The 9,496-nt window shown below is 38.7% G+C and overlaps 1 protein-coding gene across 8 annotated transcripts in view; it reads right to left on the bottom strand.

Annotated features, from left to right (window-relative positions):
- LOC101861106 (transcription factor Sox-2) overlaps positions 1-9,496 on the bottom strand; it is a 52,433-nt gene that overhangs the window by 13,336 nt on the left and 29,601 nt on the right. For 2 of the 8 annotated variants that reach the window (XM_035968542.1, XM_035968543.1), the window contains exon 1: positions 8,647-9,148. The exons of 3 other annotated variants lie outside the window; for them this stretch is intronic. The gene's annotated coding sequence lies outside the window, so the exon portion shown is untranslated. Of the gene's footprint in view, positions 1-6,946; positions 9,149-9,496 lie in introns of those variants that run through there. 3 more of the 8 variants (XM_035968544.1, XM_005093625.3, XM_013079878.2) reach the window with 2 other exon arrangements.

Raw genomic sequence — 9,496 nt, 5'->3', positions numbered from 1 at the left:
ACCTATTTGTAACCAACCCAGAATAGCACAAATCAAAATACGGAAATTAAAACTCATGAAATCGTCTCCATGCGTGCAGGCAAAAGGAAACGTTTGCTGCACTTTCACTTCCTCTCATTCAAGCAGTCATTTCATCTCGAGCAAATATAGCAACGCCAATTCCGTGTAGCTATAAAAAGAGTGAGAAGAAACAACTTATAGTAACTGATTTTGTTTGTCTGTTTGTCTGTATACTAGTTTATTTGTTGGAGTAAAGTTAATTAGACGGATACTTTCGGGTAGGTATTGAGAGATATTTTTGTAATATTACTAACATGATTCATGAATGACAAAACAAAATTATACGCATGTTTCCAGCTCCTCACATTCGCTGACACGTGAGGGGAGTATATGCCCAAAATAGTCCTGTGTTAATAAATACATTTGGGGTCTTTGGATTTTATTTTTGTCATTGTGTGTTTGTGTGTTTACTTTCTACTTCGGTACGTGCGTGTCTGTGGGGTTTTTTTTTTGGTAGTTCGTGTTGCTTTGTTTGTTTGTTTTTGTTGTTTGTCGTTCGGGTTGAGGGGAGGGGGGAGGGGGTGCATTCATCTGATTTATATTACAATAAATCAAACATGTGCTGCCTTCTATTTTTAAAAGAAATAAATGTGTACAAGGGAGGAAGAAGAAGAATAGTCAAGTACACACGAGGGAAATTAACGGTAGCAAAAAAAAGCAAAAAAAAAAGTAATGGAATAAACACAAAAAGAACAACAAAAAACTAAAAACAAGGCAAAATTAGATTTCGAAATGTAAAATTGTAACTGTAGACGTTGTATTTACCTTCAATTTTTTATTATTTTTCTTTTAGTAAAGAGAAGCACATAGACACAAAAATGGTCATTTGGTGCTGGGGAAAAGTAAAACACACCCACAGAAACAACAGAAGGAAAATAAAGAAGTAGAACCTACCAAAGGCGACCTCCAACCTCCCGATACATCCCCATCTGCACAATTTCCGAATATAAGGACGTAAAAGAAATGCATTAGACCAAAAGCAACAGTCAAGTCGCTAACGCATAAAAAAAAAAATCAGCGTCGCAAGTTTGACATTTCTGTGTGTTGAAATGATACTTTTTTACGTAGGTGTTTTTACCCCCGAAACGACACGATTTAGGTTATTTAGATGGCGGCCAGGTGATGATAAAATTTTAGTTGGGAGTAAAGAGAAGAGCGTGTCGACGCAATGACCTTTTAGATTATATGGAAAAACTAAGACAGAAACGCCACAACAGGGAAGAGAAGAAAAAGAAATATGAATTACAACACGTGGCACCCTCCAACCGTCACCCCTGGGTTACATTTATAATACGTGTAATATGAAATAAAAGTGTTCTTCGCCCCTAACAAAACAATTTATTAGCTCGCGCAAATATTGTAACCTTAATGTGCAGTTGCGAGCGCCCTAAAACACTTACTAAAATAAACAATTTAGCTCATAATGTAAAAGTGTGCTGCCTTTACCCTGCCAGTCAGAGATAACCCCAGGTATAGAGGGACACAACGTCACAGTAGAAAAAAAAATTAACGTTGATACGCTATGAAAAATACTCAATATCCTCCACAAAACCAGTGATGAAAGACCCGCACATGTAAGTTACATACAACAGTTGAGAGCCTTGAGTGCACAGCGATAACCGCCTAAGACAGACAGGAATAGTAAGAATAATTATAACAATTAGCAACCAAAGACATTGATTACAAACATTTACATCCAGATTTTCGAGAATCGCAAAAAATAGTAAAATACAAGAAATAATACAGCAAAAAAAGCAGAAAGAGCCAGTACCCTCCTACAACCTATTCAACTAAATCAAAGAATTAGTATTACATTTTGACTTTCTGAGGTTTTGAGTATTGTTTTACGGCTTTATCGACACAATATCATTTGGTCACAGTAAGACATATCATATTTGTCGAGTAGCTGATGTATATTGGGCGATCAGTGAAACGTGCAGAGACAAACACAGTGACAAATACTACTCATAAAAACTAATAATGACAATATTAATAACGATGCTGCTGGAGGCAGACGAGACGCATACAACAAACGGTATCATTATCGGAGTGAGTCGGCTATAACCGCGAGAAAACCGTGACTCCGTAACCAAAACACATTGATTGTTAATAAATTAGCCGCCAAAGATATTGATTGCAAATAAATTACCAGCCAAAGACATTGATTACAGACAATTACAACAGGTGTGTGTGTGTGCGGCTATGCAGCAGCGGTCGGGTGGAGTGGCAGAAAACACAGGGTCGACGCCAGGCTTTTTATCGGGGTGAGGCGCAGGCTAGGGCGGTATCGGGTGTCCACAGCATCACGTAGTGTGAGAAGAGAATTATGTTGTTTTTTTTTTAAATTGTTGTTCTCTCTCTCTCTCTCTCTCTCTCTCTCTCTCTCTCTCTCTCTCTCTCTCTCTCTCTCTCTCTCTCTCTCCTATTTTTTTCTACCCATCCATCCACCCTTCAACCTATATGTATGTGTACATGTATTCCTTGCGTATGTTTCACACTATTCATTCCGCGTGAGCTGTGAAGTGTGAACTCTCAAAGTATGAGCTGTGAAGTGTGAGCTCTCAAAGAGTGAGCTCTGTGACAAGTAGCATGTCAATGTGGCAGGAGAGCTTGTTGAAAACTGCTCTGAATCCACAACAGTTTCTCAAGACTTTCAAGCTCATTGTTTGTTTATTGCATGCGTGTGCAATTATAGAAAATTAATATGTGTATAGGAATATAACTTTACTGTTTTCGCACTATGTATTTTTCCAACAGTTGTATTATCTGGATAACAAGGGACTTAAATATCTCAAAATCTAATATATTTTTCATCTGATTGAAAAGAGGTAGATGAAAGCGAATAGTGTACAGGGTGGTCAGAAAAATGGATGTGGTTTATAGCTTTGATCTGTTATTGCTTGCTTATTGGTATTAATCACGCACACATTGTGGGCGGGTGAGAGAGGGGGGGGGGGGGTAAGTTCTGTTTTTGTTTATGATGTAGTCTGTGCTGTTGTTTTTGTTAAAAGTTGTTATGAATTTTCTTCTTTTATAATAAAATATATTTTCTCTTCCTGGTTGCTGCGAGAAGGATAAGCCAGATAAAAGGCGGGTAAAAACATATACATATATCTGTTTTAAAATTATTTTGATTCATATAATGAAAAATGATAATTCTGCCGGTATCAAAGATTTTTTACGTCACTTTTACTTTCCCGATCCTGTTGCCATCTGGGTTCTAACAACTCGGCCTAATTCATTGTTTTGTTGATTTTAGAAATTTGCCTTTGAATTAGGCAGAGTTGTTAGAACCCAGATGGCAACAGGATCGGAAAAGTTGAGGGAATGCCCATGCATGCGTACAGTACAGTATCTAGTAGACCAGCTCCAAACTTGTCAGAACCCGCGCACCCCCTACAGGCATGACGCCAAGTGTCTGAGCTTGGAGCGGAGGGTTGAAGATAGAAAAACAGACGAACTTAACTATTGTCAGCATTTCTGTGTTGTTGTTTTTTCGTTAGTTTTGTTTTAATTTGCTTGATTTGTTTGTTTGCTTGTTCGTTTGTTTGCTTGTTTTTATGTTTTTGTTATGTTGTTTTTTTCGTGAAAATTCTTTTTTGAACAAAGAGACGTACATCAAGACAGTAGTGGTCATTTATTGGTGGTGAGCAGTAAGACGGAAAGGAAAGAAAGAAAGACAGAAATAATTGAAGGACAGAAAAGAATTAGGACCTACCGGTAGCGCCCTCTAACCATCCATATTGTTAGATGTAAAGAAAAGTAAATCTAACGAGCTTATTACATACACACACACAAACGCGCGCGCGCACGCACGCACGCACACACACACACACACACACGCGCGCACACACACACTCAGACGCACAGACACACTCAGACACACACACATACGTACACACACACATACACACATCTATTATTTGAATAATAATAATAGCACATGTATGTATACCCACTTGGATCTAGAAGAGTGAAGGGTGCATACAAGTACAAAGTACACATTTTTATCACACGCACAAATGGAAAGAAGGGAAGCAAAATATGAATTAATGGGACAGAAACAAACAATCAAAGAAATATGTAAGCACACAAACAAACAAACAAACAAACAAACAAACAAACACACAAACAAATAAATATAAATCACAGAGGTGTGCAGGACTCTCGCGGAGACCACCTGTGTAGTCCAATACAATAGTCCGTGGCTGTGCCGAGTAAAGGTAGATCAGGCGCTCTTAGATAGGGAAGTAACTTAAAAGTAACTTTACTAACAGAAACGTATTCTTAAGAGAAAATACTACGTACCCGTTAATCTGTATAATCTTTCTATATCTTCATTGTAAGCCAAGATAATATTTTCGAGCCCGTCGACACGATTTAAATTAAATTTAGGAGACGAGTATATTCATACCTTCTTGTTTCTTCACTAAATCATTATAAAACATGTTACAACAGTGGTAGAATTTACAAGACTATCGTTACTTATTGGTACATTACTTCTATAACCCTGCATATATTTCTTAAGATAATTATGACAGGATGAGCAGTTACCTCATTATAGTATTCTACTAGGTTGCCAATCTGCTCACGTCTATCGGAGAAAGAGGTTAAAATCAGTAAGAGTCGTAAATCACCGTATTAACTTTCTTGTGTGTGTTGTTGTTGTTGTTGTTGTTGTTGTTGCTCCTGTTTTTGTTTGTTTATTTTTGTTTTTGTACTACTTTGGGTTTATTTTTTAAAACCAGGAACAACACACCTGAGCATGACATGATGGTTCAACCTGTCAAAGCCCGTGATAGCGTCACAAGCATGCCTCTGTCATTGAAGTAACTGTAGATGTTTTCCGCCCTAATTAACACAATTTAGAACAAGCCAACCCGCAACTAATCATTAACATGCACTGTGTAAACGGACACTCAGCGTAGAAATCATAATGTTCTAATTTTATGACAAGCAAAAACCTGAGATAATGTTTACGCTTTACACGCACTGGCAACATCATGGTAATCAAGAAATTAGAGAGAGAGAGAGAGAGAGAGAGAGAGAGAGAGAGAGAGAGAGAGAGAGAGAGAGAGAGAGAGAGAGAGAGAGAGAGAGAGAGAGACATAGAGACATAGAGACATAGAGACAGAGCCAGAGAGTCAGAATAAGAAAAAAAGAGAAATATAAAGAGCACAAAAAAATGAGGAGAAAGAGAAAAAGAGAAAGAGAAAGAGTGAGAGAGAGAAAGAGGTGGTTGGTTGAGGGAGACTTGACGCTTGAAATAAAAATATTGATCCTGCATTTTTGATCTCATTAAACCTAGATCTATATGATAAATCACTTAATTCACAATGTCGAGTCATCACACTTTCTACCATTTCATAATTATAATTATTACTGAGCTTTTTAGCCTCGAACTTTCAAGAATTGTTCTTTCTTCGGAACCTATATAATATTGACAGTAAAAGAGTATAATAATTCTGGAATGGTTGCTTATTTTATGAGATGGATGTCGATACGATATTTCAAAATTGCCTCTCTATATGATCGGTCTCTGCCTCTCTGTCTCTCAGTCTCTCTCTCTCTCTCTCTGTCTCTCTCTCTCTCTGTATCTCTGTCTCTCTCTCTCCCTTTCAAACACACACACACACACACACACACACACACACACACACACACACACACACACACACACACACACAGACGTGGGCGTTTCCACAAAGAAAAACGCTAATACTATTGCATGCACACTATCAAGTCATCATCGTGCATAGAAAGGGAAAAACGAAGAGACGTGTGTTAATTAACACGTCAGTAAAAAAAAAAAAAAAAGAAAAGAAAAGATAAAGGAAAACAGGCAAGGTATTATTTGAATTCAAAATTACAACAAAAATAAAATGAAAGTCAATCAGTCCACGTACGGTCAACAGGCAGATCCCTGCTTATTTCTTTTTCTTTTAATAAAGGTGTTTTTACGCCCCTATCAATATAATTTAGATAATTTCAGAGGTGGGCTTCGACCCTGCTGCTAGGACCCACCCGGGCTGGAAGGAATAGGATGTCCCGGGACCCAACGTCTCAGCTGAGAGAGACTTAGAATCTCGATAACAATTCTCCTCACATGGGAATCGAACTCGGTCTCTCTGCATGCGACAGCGAAGTGCCTAACCGCTACACGACATATTCTAGCGATCCATGCTAGAGTTCAGATAGATCTATATTAATAATACTGTGATGATTTGGTCCCCTTCATAGTTTGGGGAAACCAAGTCGCATAATATTTAATTTTAGTGGGTTGGCATCAAGGCACTTATTTTAAACATTTTTACAAGAAAACACTCAATTTCTTCTAGATATTTCGTTTTGGGGTATTTTTGTGTGGTTTTATTTATTGTTCAACATAGTAACTAGACTATTTCTTCCTTTTTGCATTCAAGGCGTAATGGCAAAATACCCGTCCATCATGTTGTTAATGTTTTGGATCTTTCAAATATTTTTTTAAAAAATACCCTACCCCCGTCCCAACTGGCTATTTCTTTAGCTAACTCGTCGTCTCAATACTAATCTAGACTTTACGATTCCCCATTGAGTGTTAGCGGTAACGTTACACCCGTAGACAAGGGATAACTAGAATCTAGAGGGGGTGAAGGGTAGGGGTGACATTGATACCTTCTTAGTTACAGAAAACATCTGACGGAAATGCATTTGTGTGAATCATAACAAAGCAAGTTTAAAGCGTAGGGTTGGGGTGGGGGCATGTTTCATTGTAAAGCTCGGGGGCGGATTTTTAAAAAAGTTTTGAAAAGATCGTTGTTGAAAGAAAGTTTAAACTTGCAGTAGAGTTCCAGAGAACAAATTCATTGAAAAGAACAAAGGCTACAGACATCGGAGCGATACTTACAGAATTTTCCTGGGATCCACTATGTTGCAAAGGAATAAATTTACAATACGAGCAAGTTTTGAACTTTTAAACCGCCATTCAACAATGCACAATATCTTTCTTTCTTACGCTGAAGTTATCTCACAACGACAGTTGATCGTAATAATAAAACTACTACTCTATCGTCGTCCTTGTCGTCGTCGTCGTTGTTGGCGTGGTCACAGTGGGGTGACAATAACAACAACAGTCAATGTGACCAGTTTCAATGTCAAGCTGAGAAGTTTCGCGTTTCACATTCACGAGTCGCCTAAAGGCAGCTGGACTGGGGCATCGACGGAGAGACACAGAGAGAGGGAGAGAGAGAGAGACAGGTGTGTTGTGAAACATGGACGCCGGGTCGCCTTCCCCCAGAGGAAAAGAAAGAAACAAGAGGCCTGCGTGGGACAAGGGAAAGGGGGGAAAAGGCAGTCGCAAGAAACTCACATGTTCGTGTGTCCGGTGGGTTACAGAAATGAATGAAAACTACTCACTACACTTAAACATTAACGTTACGGCGGTGAGTGTGAGTGTGTATGTGTGTTTGTGTAAAGTGGGGCTTTTAAAAATTTTTGTTTTTGTTAGTCAACAAAATGACCATTCTGTCAGCCCTGACATCATTCAGAGTTTGCAACACGAATAGAGAAATCTACTTTTTTCCTTTTAAAAAATGTGAATGAAAATATCTGACAGGTCCTGCCTCGAAGTTTGTAGAGTCGAAAAGTTTTTTTAAACTTTTGGTACAGTACGTAATATTTGGGACAAACTCTGAAAAGACACGGGTTTTTGGTCTTTAGACGGTTGTGACTGATATTTGGCTGGTACATGTATATTGTAAAAACACACGGGTAGAAAGACGTGACTTATACTAGTGCTAAAACGTTTTGCGTGTACATGTATAGAATATAACAACAAAAGGGGAGGGGGGGGGGACGAAAAAAAGGGGAGAGGAGAGAGAAGGGTGTGATTGTGAGTGAGAGATAGGGAGGGAGATAGAATCTAGATAGTGAAAGAGAGAGAAGGAAACAGATGGGACATATATATATACATATATTATAGAAAGACAAGCATAGAGAATAAACGTAGCCTACTATGATATTTGAAAAGGAATGATTATGGACACGACATTTTACTGAATTAATCCTAGCAACGAGACTTAAAATCATTCTAATCAATTGTCGTTTACGCCAGTTTCATTGAGAAAAAAAAAGGAAAAAAGAACAATCCGAGGACCGCAAGCAAAATCGTTGACTTAAGCTCTAACATTATCAAGACAGCAGGTATAATAATATCATCAATGTTACAGCATTATCACACCACCGCTGTTAGACGGCATCAAATACAAACAATAACAAAGTATAACAACTTGTACAAACTGTTGATCGAGATCCAAAAGTGTCCACAGAAGTTACCATAAAACGATAAGCGGCAACAGAAGAGTACAATCCAGGTTCAGAATAAGAAAAACTTACTGTAGATTCGGATTACGAAAAACGAAATGAAAAGTGCGCCAGGTAAAATATAACAAGAATTAAACACACACTGTTTTGAAATCAGACAATATGAACATTTATAAAGATAATAAGTGCCGAAGATGTATAAAGGTGTTATTGTAACCGATTAATATAGTTGGCGAATAATGAAGCAAAAGTTAGTTGTTCTAAGTTTTAGGAATAGCGACTCACATAACAAGTTGGTTTCACAAACTCAACAAAGTACTCCGTGCTTGATAAAGACTAGCACAAGAATGCAGATGGAAATAAAAAGGTAAAAAGCGAAAAAGGCTCACTGTATAATCTCGTGTTTCTGTGCCTCTCAATAGTTCTTTTCTCTGCGCACTGCTCGCAATGTGTAGATAAAATGATAAATCTTTAGGAGCATTCACTACCAAATCTATGCCTCCCTTCTTCTCTCGCCACTTTCCTATTCAATGTCTAATATGCTTTACCGGACTTTGTATTATCGATTGTGACTGGTCCAATGGACGCCTCCTCGACCAATGAAATCGCCGCGCTCGGTACACTGGCGCTAAAACGAGAGGACGGTTGCGCGCGTTTCGCGACAATGGTGGATGACGTCGGGACTGCCAACTAGAAGTCCCCGTTGAATGTTGGGGGCGGGTCCTAGCTCTGAGGGGCCGTCTCATACTCTTCGCTTCACTGAGTAGTAAGGACAGACGAGTGGGGAAATGAGGACTTGGAGAGGGAGGGGAAAAAAGAGGGGCAAAAAGAAAATGCGGGGAATTGAGGAAGGAGCGCAGGAGGGGTGGAGTGGGGGAGGGGTGGGGTGGGGGATATCGAGAAATGGAAGAAGGAGGGAGTAAACATTGGAAGTATAGAGGGAGATCTGAAGAATTAGAATATTATGGATGGAGAGAAAGATAGTACATACACACATGAACACACGCATAGATACATGTACATATTAGATCTATAATAATTATATACACACAGTCTTGAATACTGAAATACGTGTATCAATATCAGAGAGAGAGAGAGAGAGAGAGAGAGAGAGAGAGAGAGAGAGAGAGAGAGA

Source organism: Aplysia californica, unplaced genomic scaffold, assembly GCF_000002075.1.
Source record: "Aplysia californica isolate F4 #8 unplaced genomic scaffold, AplCal3.0 scaffold00067, whole genome shotgun sequence".
NCBI classification, from domain to species: Eukaryota; Metazoa; Mollusca; class Gastropoda; order Aplysiida; family Aplysiidae; genus Aplysia; species Aplysia californica.
This window is presented reverse-complemented; position numbering and strand designations above follow the sequence as displayed.